Consider the following 13,022-nt stretch of genomic DNA (forward strand, 5'->3'; position numbering starts at 1 on the left):
GAAAAAAATGAAAAAATGATAATTTTTTATGTTATGTTTTGTATTTATTTACCCTAATGACAAACAAACAAGTTGTAATTTGGTATTAATTCAACTATTATTGCAGCTGTTTCTTCAACTTGTGTATCTCTTGTTGCCTGCAGTGACATTTTTTGATATGTACTCATAATTTCTAAATTAAGCCCATTTAAACATGCACAATTTACAGAGTTGCATTTTTTGTTCCATCTAATGTGTTTATGTTCTGGAATGAGTGATAGTCTATTTCACATGGACATTAAATCTAACACACGTGAAGAAGTAAAAGATGCACCATTTAGTCTGAAAATGATCAGAACAATTTGCCAACGGATTTTATTTTTAAAAATAATCTCTTCTTAGGCTAAATATGCAATAAGATAAATGTTTCCCCCCCCCAGAAAGTATTTCTTTGTTGATGCTTCTGTATAAAATATGTGATGCATTTAAAAGAAACAACATTAATAGCCTGCCCCCAGGACAATACCGCCCTGAGTAGTTTATCAAATTAAGGCATTATAGAAGCACTGAAAAATTAGCAGGGCTGTTTTCCATTATGTGAGCACAGACAAATAAAAAGGTTGTACAGCCACAGCTTCTCATAGTCATGAAAAACTTTCACAGAGTACATGTCTGGATCATGATTGCTCATGTGATTTCTGGCTCAACGGAACAAATTGTTCATTAACTGTATGCCAAGTGCTCAAACAAATGTCCAAGGAACATTGCTGCAGTTGTCCACGTGACAATGGAATTAGGCTAATCAAATAAGCCTCCAGTCATGTCCTATCGGAAAGCTCCAGACAGCAGCAAATGAGCCCACACTGCAAAATTTACATTCCATCTTCCTTTGGGAAAAGTAAGTTCTTACCTTGCCTCCACTTCCTTCCCCAGCCACTCTTGGAGGTTGTTAAAATGGGCTTCCTGTTTGTGCCACAAACCTGACAAACCTCTCTTCTCGCTGCTTGGGCACAGGCACAGGGAAAAAAAAAGATAAAAAATAAAGAAAGTGACAGCAGGAAAAATATTTACTGTTGTGGTCGCCGCTCAGATCTCAAGAATGAAGGCCGAGCATATTTGCTCAGCTGTCCTTTTCCCAGGAACTGTGTGCCCACTAGAGTCTGCTTGTTTGTCAGCTCACTGTGCTCTTAATCTATAAGTAATCTGCTACTTTAAATATGTATTTTACTATCTATCTACAATATATCTATTTAAAAACAGATAGATAAATAGCTGTTGATATCAAAAAAGTTCTACCAATAGCAAGAAAGAGGAGGGGTTATACTGGTCATACTGGTTTGATTCCAAGGGGGCATAACGAGTTGTTACTGATATCCATTGTCGGTTCTTGAGTAAAGAATGGCTTCTTTAGACTTGCTTTCATACTACCGCATACCTATTACCTCACGACAGACAATGAAACTCATTGCAACCATTTATTCAGCCACAGGCTGTGCAAAAAGGCAGCTGAGACAATCCAGCACATAACTGCTGGTGAGAAAAGAGAACATGGAGTGCCACAACCAAGTGACTGAAATAGTGTACAAACCTGAAGTTCAAAGAGGGAAACACTTCCAAAAGTGGTAGAGAATAAGTGGGCAAAGGTCCTGTGCGACTTCCAGATACAGAGTTACCAGATGGCAAACAAATCAGAATTTTGGGTGGTGGACAAAGGAAAGCCGTTGTGGTGCATATAGCAATACCTAATGATGGCAAGATCAGGAGGAAGGAACATGAGAAACTTGAGATATACCAGTGACTTAGGGAAGAGCTGGAGAAGGCTTGGAAGGTGACAATAGATCCTGTAGTGATTGGAACACTTGTGACAATAAACCCCAAACTGGAGGAGTGACTACAGCAGTTCCATGTGAAGACCTCAGACATCTCAGTCCAGAAAAGTGCAGTGCTAGAAACAGCTAGGATACTGCGCAGGACGATCAAGCTCCCAGGCCTCTGACAGAGGACCCGAGCTTGGAAGAAAGTGCAGAAAGTGAGACTGAGAGAGTATGTATACGTCCATCCGAGTAGATATACATACATTGTATGCGGGTGACTACATGTATTATGTATGGCCGTCACTTTGTTAGAGTACGGTACAATGTGTTTGCAGGGAAAAGCAAATCCATCTGTCTTTTACTTATAAGGATGCCAGAAATTTGGCATTTCCAGGAGAGATTGGGAAAGGAAGGAGGAGTCAAACGGATGCCATCATATCCTTTAACTTGTTTCCTCGTGGCCTTCCTTCTTCCAGATGTTCACTATCACAGCATGTCTCTTTTTTTATGAAGAGTTCCAGCTTTTGGGTTTAAGAAAAATCATGTGCGCCTTTCACATGTAGGTTATTTTCTTAAAATATTTTGAACTTCCTTTTGCAATAATGTCAAAGAAAGGCACAATACAGAAAGCTGATATTACAAAAAAAATCTAAATTATGAATTTGTATTTTAACAGAATGACAGATGAATTTATAAACCATTCTCAAAGTGAAGATGTTGTACTTCAATAACACCGACTTAAAGAGCATTTGCCTTACTTGTGCACTATCAGCTAATATTTGGAGCTCTAGTAGAATAGATCTCATTTTTAATATGTAAATATTGATTCTTAGAGTACTTTTTCTTAGTGATTGATTTTCATGCTTATATTGTCCTGTTTAATATATCATACCTGATGACCTGTAATCTTGCAGTGCCAAAATCAGATGAGATCTCATCATGTGATGCACATAGAGAGGTGTACAGTGTTCCCCTGCTTATTCGCGTTTCTTTTTTTTTCTGTCACGTGACTCTTCCGGTTTGTTACAAAAACTGGACAACCCAAGATGCTCGAATAAAACCTCCTTCCGAAGGAGGTGCTGAAGTGGCACCGGCCAGTCGGCTAAACCCACCCCCTCCCCCTTTCTCCATGCCCCTGCATGGAGAAATTGTATCAGCTGACTCAAAAAAAATCCTGATATGCAGAAGAAGATAATCGCGGAGGAAATTATCATCCGAACCAGATGCTCATTAGGGGTGAAATCGGCCTCTTCGCCATAAAGTACGCTGCTGTACAGTCTTTAGTTCTGAATTAAAAAAAAAAAATATGTTGGGCAATACTTCAATATTCTTCAATACATGTTTTACAAAGCATGATCAGAAGTGTCTTTGATGAGAATGGATCGGTAATGGACATTCTTCGGCCGTGGGGTGGGGGAGTGAAACGGAGACGGGGAGGTTCTCAGTATTTGCGGTTGTCTCCGGTCCCTAACCCCTGTTAATAAGGGGTTTGTGAAATACACATCTAACGAATTCAAATAAACACTGAGATGCTAATAACTACTACTAACTAACTGGTAACAGAAAAGTCATGTGGTTGATTAATTAATCAAAATATCATTTTTCTAAGAATAAATAAAAACATCTATCGTTTCTTTTCACAACTTGATCATGTAAATTAAAAAAAAATATAGGCCCACTCTAAATGTTCTCAATGTTTCATCAATGACTAATATTAGAGAAAAGAAGACACTCCCAAACAAGCATGTAAAAAATGTGATAGTTGCTTAACTCTGGTTTTAACTTATAGATAAATATTCATTTGGAAAATAAAAAAAGGTTAACCCAGATAACTTCATACATTTTTAACAGCACTTAAAGTCATCATCTTTCCTGACTTTTAAAGCTATTTGACAAATTGATCTCTTCAAATAAAGAATCCTTTATATTCATTCATGAAACAGTTTTCAAACTATGCTAAACTACAGTATATTGAAATCTGTTTATAGAGAAAATATTCTATTTTTACAGCGGCTATTTAATCCATGAGTGTTGACCTAAATTGTTAAATTTGTCCTGTATGCATTTTAGTAATATATGTTAGTAAATATACCGTATGATACTTCTAAATGAACTAGTATAGGTTTGGTGTATATTATTATTCAAATAAATCTTTAATACTTATGTATTATCACATAAACTTCCCTAATACGTAATGAAGAAACCCTACAGTTATGGCCAAATGTGAAAAGTTTTAACACTTACAAGGACGCCAAACATCTCAGAAAATCTCGGACAAACATGAAGTAAACGAGAATAATTTCCACAACGAGTGTAAGAAACTGCTATATTCTGGAACTTACTATTGTTAACATTATCTGATAGACAGGAAAAAAATGTCAGGATATTTTCATAGCTTTTCTCTGATGTGTTGAGGTCTATTACTCCTCCAACTCAACTCCTCTTTGAAGCAGACTCGCCTTTTCTTCCTTTGCTGAATTTCTGTGGGATGATTTCTATTCACACTCTTATTGAAAAAAATGACACATTTACTGACCCCATGTTTCCTAGTCCCTTTTATACCAACCTTAAAACGCAAACCAGGAAAGAAATTATAGACAGTTTTATTTGTTTGTTTGTTGTTATAGTTAAATACCTCACATTTATACATGCATAAATCTCTAAGTGTCCGTTAGGCTTTGCTTTGTCTGCATATTATGTTTAAAGAACTGAATTGATAATTGTTGCAAAAAAAACCTAAGATTACAAAACAAAAACCATGCATGATGTGAAAAGAACCTGTTTATTTTTCATGAGCCTTCCTTTTTAAGGATCTATTGTATTACGTGGGCTGTAAGAGAGTGGGAGACTGACCGGTGGACCGGGGAAAGTACAGCATCTGCCGTCTGTCATGGTGGAAAGAGTTGAGCTGAAAGGCATATCTGTCAGTTTACCAGTCAGTCTGGCTTCCTGCTCTTGCCCATGGTCCTGAGCGCTGGGTAGTCACAGAAAATATGAGTTTGTAAATACAAGCATCCAGAATAAACTTCCTCTCATGACTGACTGAACTCACACATAAAGTGAGGAGTTCAGTTATCCTCGTGTAAGGAATGGCTTCCTGAACTGGCTCTCATTGCGACACACTCAAAAAAGGCTCAGGGTGAAAACAACACCTTGTTTACTCAATGTGCTGGAAGAGGGTGTGCAAAGCTATTCTTGAGCCCTGATCTTCAATAAAAGAGAAGTCAAAAATCCTGCAAACTCAAAGACAGAATCATCTGCAGCAGAAAACAAGCTCTTGACAGACTTAGAAAACTGAAAAGGGAAAAAAAAATAGATTATGCTGAGATCATCAGATACGATAACTAAAACACCTATGACCTGAAACAAAAAAGGTAAAACTGCAGTTTAAATGTATTATTTGTACATAGTGGTATACATACATCCTAATTAAAATGATTGATTCATAACAACCCTTTTTTTTATAAAATAAAACCAAAAAGTCTTAGGTGTATTTAAACTAAAATCAAACAAAGCAGGTCAGCTTGCTTTTACTGCTTTCCTTTTGGCATTTTATTTTACGTTTTTTAATTTTTTTTAAATTTTATTTTGTTTCTACAAAAAAGCTGTGTACAAATCATAGTATGTGTTACAAAATGTTTAAAGCAGAAAAAGCAGAAATTGAATAATGATTATGCTGATTTGAGGTAAAATTAAAAAAAAAAACTGTGTTGTTTTTCTAGGACAAGTTTCTGCAGATCAGCAGGAATTCCATATGTTTACACTCTCCCACTAGCTTACAGCCCTTACACCCCTAACTTAACATTCGCAGTACAACAAAAATGGCTATCCAGTTGTCAAGTTTTGAGCCAGATTCTAGCTCTGGCAAGGAAAACCTAGTTGCCATGGAGCCATCTAGTCATCTACAAGACAGAAATGGAGCAGGTAGCTTGTGGCTCTATGTCACACGAAGAATCTTTTTCCAACAGCATTGTTTCATTTACTCCTGATTCACAACAATTAAAATAAAGAAATACTCAGAAATACAATTTGAATCTTAATTTTCTTTATATGTTTTTTTCCATAATGAGAAAAAAATACCATATACAATCTTTCATTGGAGTGGGTCTTTAAATATATGCAACAGGATAAAAAAATCAGGCATCTGCTTTTGTCTGCTTTTTTAAATGTAGTACAGTGAAAACATTTTATGTTGCAACAGCACAGAAGTGTAACATGTATGTTATGTAAATATCTAAGCAAAAGTCTCATAAGCCTCATTAGTTATGCTTAACTGAGAAAACCAAAGAATGAATGACCTGCCCTTTTAATATCGTAACTAATTTGCAACTATGTTGATATTCTGTATAATTTTGCATGAATATACTTATGTATTAACGCAACTGACAAAAAAGAAAGAACAATGGACTCAGATCAATGGGATTATGTGTTTTTTTGTTGTAAACAGGCATTATTGGATAATAATTTAGTTCTGTTATGCATTCTAATATTGCACCATTCAATAAATTCTACACTTACACTCAAACTCAAGTAAAGTTGTCAAGAGTAGAAAAACAGACCTATTATCAAACACACAATACATTCAAGGGTGTGTCTGCTCCTGTCATCAATCAAATGTAATGCCTCCTTCTCATTTGTCCATTTGTGTTTGTTCGCCTCTTGCCTGGTATTGTGGCTGCCACAGTTTGATACATTCCCCGACAGGTCTTGTTTGCATTAAAAGTCATCAATTAATACAGAGAAATGTAATTAATGTGACAAGACGTGGAAAGCAGGCCACAGGGATGACAAATGGAGTTTGACAGGATGTGCTTGGAGCTGTCACTGGATCGGGAATTTCTCACCGTCCCATTCTTATTGCAGAACTTTTCTAAAGCCTTGGCTTATACATATTCATCCTTCAAGACTCATGTTCCATATACTGCCACTCCCTATGATTTATGTGACTCAGCTCTTCAACATTTAGGCAGAAATGTGGAAATGAACTAGCACGACATCTCTACGCTATCCTAAAAGTTTGGTAAAAACATGATACGGATGATTAGCAGATCAGGTTTAGCAATAAATCTAAGTACACCGTGTGCTAACAATCACAGAGCTAGTGAAAACTATATTTTGTATTATTCATTTTTGCAGCTTGCTTATAAACTAATTTTCCACCTTTATAACTTCAGCTAAGAGGTCACTATATTCACCAAAATAAGAAAAAGCAAAATGAATTTTATTGGGGACATATTCATAGTTTATTTTTCTTTTTTTTTTCTCTGACAATTGTTAACCCTCAATAAATGTATGAATAGTAAAAAAATACATCTAAACAGATTAACTATTATTATGTATTTATTGTATTGCTTAATCTGCTGTACAGTTTTTTTTTTATCATCAATATCCAATTTTACAAAAAATGTCAAGTGAGGTATTTTTTCTATTTTCGCAGAAAATAAATTCTTTCAGATGTTGTAGTTTAGATACGAAATGTTAAAATCTCTCTATGCATCATAGCTTCACTTAATATGATTTTAATTTTGAAATCTTCTTTTTGTTCCTTGTCATTTAAGTGTTTTACAAAAAGTTTAATTCCAAAAGATTTTTTTTGTCTATGGTTATTTTGTAAATGAACAACTTGGTAGAACATGTTGCTTTCTGCTACTGAGACATTACCTTTTATTTTTGGAAACAGAAACCTTGAACCACATGCACTCTTATTGTTTGTATTGTAAAAAATCCTGCATGTTCTTTCTTCAATGATGGAAAATCATAAAATCCTTTCTTCTGTTTCATTTTGGTGAGGGGATCAGAGCAGCTTTCATAGCTTTCTCAACAGTACAGCTTGTGCACACACTCAGTTGTACTTGACACAAGCTTCAGACCCATCTGCATGATTGTCGTTTCTCCATTAAACTGACTATGAAGCTGATACTTCCATGACAGAACCTTATGAAAAATTCTGTTGCAGTTTGTCAGAGTTAGAAAAGATACCAAAAACTGCTCAAAAGGTGATTCTCTTTTTATCTATTTGTTGTCTATACTGATGGAAACCTATCTAGAATCTATCTAGAATCTCGAGGGTGGAGGAATTGATTCCAGGTGACAGTTGGTAAGAAGGTTAGGGTTTGGATACTGACAAATAACAATCCTAAATGTACCTAATAGTGCAGGCTTTACTGTAAGCTGTTTGCTGGTGCAAAAAGTCTCTCAAAGTGACCAATTACAGCCCTTATTTTGGATTCAGCTAAAAAATATTTATTCTGTTCTCTGAAGAGGACAGTAGTTTAGTGTGACCTAAAGTGGTTGATTTTTTGATAGATTTTAAAAAAAGATGGTAAATTTAAAGTTCAAGTTTATGTGTCTAGTCCTATCTAACTGCTTGAGGTGACTGTGGTTTAGAGGAAGAGTTGTCAACCTTTGCTTGGAATATCGCAGGTTCGGTTCCTGCCCTGCCCGCCCATGTGTCAAAGTGTCCTTGGGCAAGACACTGAACCCTACATTTCTCCTGATGGATACAGTTTTCGGCAGAAGAGCTGCCAACAGTGTGTGAATGTGTGTGTGCATGGTGAATGGGACACAAACATTCACATGCTTCTAAGAAGCCAAAAGTGCTTCTGGCTTCTAAGAAGCAAAGCACTATATATGTATACATGCCATTTATCTCAGAGCCAGTTTGCAGAAGAGTGTGACCATGACATGCGCAGCCTACTCTCCAGTTTGTTTGAAGCAAGAGTGATAAAACTTCACTGAATTGCTGCTCAAGGGTTCCTTTACCACCAGTGAGGCCATTACTCATCAGCCATTAACTCTATCCTCTAATCAGATCCAACTTGAATGCTTCAATGGCCAAACATACTGTATAACCATCACAAAGTTTTGTCAAATACCACCTGTGTTTGTCATGTGAGGCCTGCCTTTGTTAAACCTTACACGATGTGTACAAATTTATAGGAAGAAATTAAGTTTACATTTGTTTTATTTTGACTAAACTGCCCCCCTTTGTTTTTTTTTTTAAAGTTTCTATAGTTTTGGAGGTTTCTGATTCATATTATCCACAGTTAGCTGGTCTTCTCCAAATCCCTTTTAACCCTTTAACACTGGAGCTGTCGCAAGAGACATCTAAATAGCACATGCTCTTTGACCTTTTACATGATCACTATGAATCAGCTAATTCTGACAAGGAAAAAAACAGCTTTCCATTGCGGCTTTGCACTGATTTGGAACACATTACTAAGTTAAGGTGTTGCATGTTGAAGCCAAGCTGAAATGTAACAGAATCAGCTGATTTACATTGATGGCGTAAACACTTCACTACTGTAAAGTGTCGAGTATCAGTACAAGGCTGTTTTCCCCACTTTAGAATCCACTGGAATTATGTTAATTACATTGCTTACATGGTCGAAGAGTTATGGTAGTCAATAGAATGTCAACACCGGAGCTAAAACTTCAAAAGAAATAAAAAACTTTAACTGTCCTACTAAGTTCATACTGGCCTCCAGGTTTTGTGGAAAGAAACAGATTTTCTTCACAAAAATTTAGATTCTTTTTAAAACAAAAAAAACAAAAAACAAACCTGTACGTTGAAATTATGTTGTTTACATTGCGTTGGGAATAGACAGCAGATCTTTTATTTAGACTTTTTTTAAAAAAAACTATAAAGGTGCTCTGTTCTTGAAAAAAGTACATACGGATAGAAACCATTGCAAAAGCTTATGGTACAAATTCTTCAAGAATTTTGGTTTTATTGTGTTACATGTCAAAAGTAAGATTTTTTATTACAAGGAGAAAACAACTTTCCAAATTTAGAATTCAGTTTTCTTATGCTGATTAAGAAACTCTAGCTAAAACTTAGAAAACCTAAAATGGTCAGCTATCTTCTGTTCGGATTCTGGAGTAAAGCAGACTTGCAGACACTTGCAGACAGGGTATGGAATGTATTTCCTATCGTAGAGTTGACATGGAAGAGCAACAGGCCCTCTACGTCTCAATTCCTAAAATACTCTTGTCTGAGATGTCTAAAGCCATTATGACCTTTCTGCCCTGGCTATGACTCCTTTGTGACTCTGCTGCTTTGACCCAGACTAAATTCAAATTTCCCCCTCCTTCCCATGCATCACGCTGCATCCTTTTCTTTTTATCCTTGTTGCTTAATTCTGTCCTCTGTTGTTTTATCTGGCCTTATCCTGCAAATCTCTTGTCCTTGTGATCCCTCCCTTTCTACTCAGCACACTCCCCCATGTTCTGCTGTATCTCCCTTCCCGCCCCTCAGCTCTGTCCATCTTTTTCTCTTTTTCCTCCCTCCTGTCTTCCCTCCGCTATGGAGGTCAGCTATGATGCAGAGCCAGAGTGCTCGTCCGTGTTTAATTACATTAATAAAACACCCTATGAGGTAGAATGACCTCACACCCCACAGTTCGCTCAACCCCCCCCGTGCCTCGCTCTCTCCCAACTCCTTCCTCCCTGTTGTTCTGCGGGCTTTGGTCTATCGAGGCTCCCTGCAGGCCCAGTCCAATTGGTGCCAGGTTGCATTTCATGGCTGATTGCAAGGCATGTGTTTCTCCCTCTCCAGCATTGGTTCCACCTTCAATCTCCAGCGGTTCCTGACATGCTCACTTCACCGGAGGTCATGTTAAAGACTTTTCCCTCCCTCCCTGACCTGCTGTAGGTGGAGGACACAGAGGAGAGCTTGCTGGCAAAATGAGACCTCTCGCCAAACATCAGTAATGAGCAACATGCCCTTCTGGATGTGGTTCTCAGAGGCGTAAACCATTCCTGTTAGTCCCATGCAGTTGGGTTCAAATGTAGCTATCTTTAACCATGTCATCACGACAGCCTGATATTTCTCAGCGCACCTCACCATTCCCTTTAAAAATGCATTTGAAAAGGAAATTCTCATTAACTCTTGCTTCAGTTTTAAGGGAGCTCTGTATTCATTGTGCAATAAACTGAAACTGGAGACAGGAGCAGATTCCTTCTGGGCCAGAAAGCATTGTTCTTATGCACATGAATTATGGCAGAGGCTGGGCGGTATATGACAAGCAACAGTAACTTACCATTATTGCCTGCAACCGGTGATGGCAATCCCCACAGAAGCCAACAGGTTGAAGCAATTTATTATGAATTGGTTCCATGCAAATGGGAAGTATACAAAAACAAGTGTTGGAGATATTACCAGTACTGTGTGTAAAACCCTGTAATATCAAAATGCAATATGATTACTATCCATCCATCTTGTGTTTCTGCTTTGTCCTGTGCAGGGTCACAGGGGTTGCTGGAGCCTATCCCAGCTACAGTATGTAAGCCTAAGTCACAAACACAGACTGATCTACACTGGTCCGTCTGCAGTGTGTCTCTGTTAAATTCAAAAAAATTCAATGTTCATTAATCAATCAGAAGGTTTAAAACGGCTCAGTCGTGTCTGCGTCTCACACACGTATGAATTTAACGCAAGCTTAACGCTGGAGTTCAATTTCCATTCTGCTGATTAAAAAGCATTGAGGAGGAGAGATGCAATTGAGACAGTGTAAACTAACTGGTGGTCGTGGGATACGGGCAGTACCTAAGTACGGGCACCTGGGAAAGGTCTCGCCCCAGGGAGTAATTCCGTTTAGAACTGCCACTGGACCGCAGCATGCCAGTAGAAAAAATCTTAAAATGTTCTGCGGGCCACCTGCGTTCCTATTTTTCACCCGCAGACACCCCACATGCACCTGTAAGGGCAGTGGTGACAAAGGCTTTAAAGATAAAGCCAGAATACATCCCAAACAGTTGACCAGTTTATTGCAGGAACACACATACAAAGTCTCAGTCTCTTATAATAAACAATTTAGTCACCAATCAACCTATGAAACATGCTTTTGAACTGTGGATTTTCTGTAAAACCCATACACACACAGGAAGATCATGCAAACTCCATATAGAAAAGACCCAGCTGGGATTCAAACCAGGGCATTCATGCTGTGAGGCAGCAGGGTTAACCATCGCATCTCCGTGCTGCCCCAGTCTAATTTCCATATAGACAATAATCCGCCCTTATTGTGGTTTATGAATAGAGCAAGCCTTGGGTTCACACAGCTGGCACTTCCTATAAAGAACAACATAAACCCCTCAGCTCAGGTAGAAGCCAGGGAATTATCAATTGGACTTACGAGAGCTTTCTGCAGCAGCAGGAATCTAAAATCCAGCAGCCTCTTTCCTGATTTCCATGAATAGTCAACAGCTTCACCATAAAAAGCGACATCATCTTCTCCAAGACCATTACAGCTTAATGCAAACTCATAACTTAGATTTCCTTCGCCACAGGGATCCCTAACCTTGTGTGGAGCATTGTAGCACATTTTTCCACAGTGCATGTATGATGATACCAATGTGCTAAGGTGGCATGTTGTTGACAGTATTTAGAAATGTGACAGTGAAACCTCAGGGACATATTTGCACGTTAATAGCTCTGATGTTTGATGCTGTCGCACTCATAGTAAGATCAAGACAAAGAAGTTTAGCTTTGTCTTGATCTTATGTGATGTGGGCATTTTTTAGCATTACTTTTAGCTTCAGAGCTTTTTTTCTTTCCTAAGGCATGTCTGGCCTGGGCAACAGCATTCATCAAATAAAAGAGAAAAAGAAAGTAGAGTATGTTTCTAGTGCTCATTTGATAAAAGCCATCGAGTAATGAAATCAGTTCATATCATGTCCCTCTGAGTCAGCTTTTAAATCTGTTTCTCAAAGATTTGCAGTGAAGGTTTTTTTTTTTTTAGATTATTTGTTTTCACCAAATGCAGTCAAAGAATAAAAATAGCAGTACTTTTCCATTTCAGTTATAGTTGATTTTTATGGTTTCTCCTTCTGTGAATTCTTGTAAGCTCAGTTGTTGTGAAATATGAAATATATTTTAATTGCTTTATGGTTATCTAATGTTTTCTCTAGCGTGGATTGTCCCCCCACCCCCACCTTTTTGTTCTACTTCATGTCCTCCTCAGTGTCTGCTTTGTTATTTGTCTGGAGGTTTTCATTATATTCCCTGACTGGCAATTAGTGTTCTCCTCCAAAGCGAAGGCAGAACAGTGGCGCTCAGTGCCCCATCTCTTTATTGCATGGCTAAGTACCATTCCAACGCACAGTGTTATTAATAACATCATCGCTAAATCACATAAAAAAAGCACTGTGGCTAACTAGGTTACTACGTTGTTTACTTTGCCTCAAAACATCAGGCTGAACAAATCTACATCTCCCTTCTTTTGGCTC

This window comes from Oryzias latipes, chromosome 3 (assembly GCF_002234675.1).
Source record: "Oryzias latipes chromosome 3, ASM223467v1".
NCBI classification, from domain to species: Eukaryota; Metazoa; Chordata; class Actinopteri; order Beloniformes; family Adrianichthyidae; genus Oryzias; species Oryzias latipes.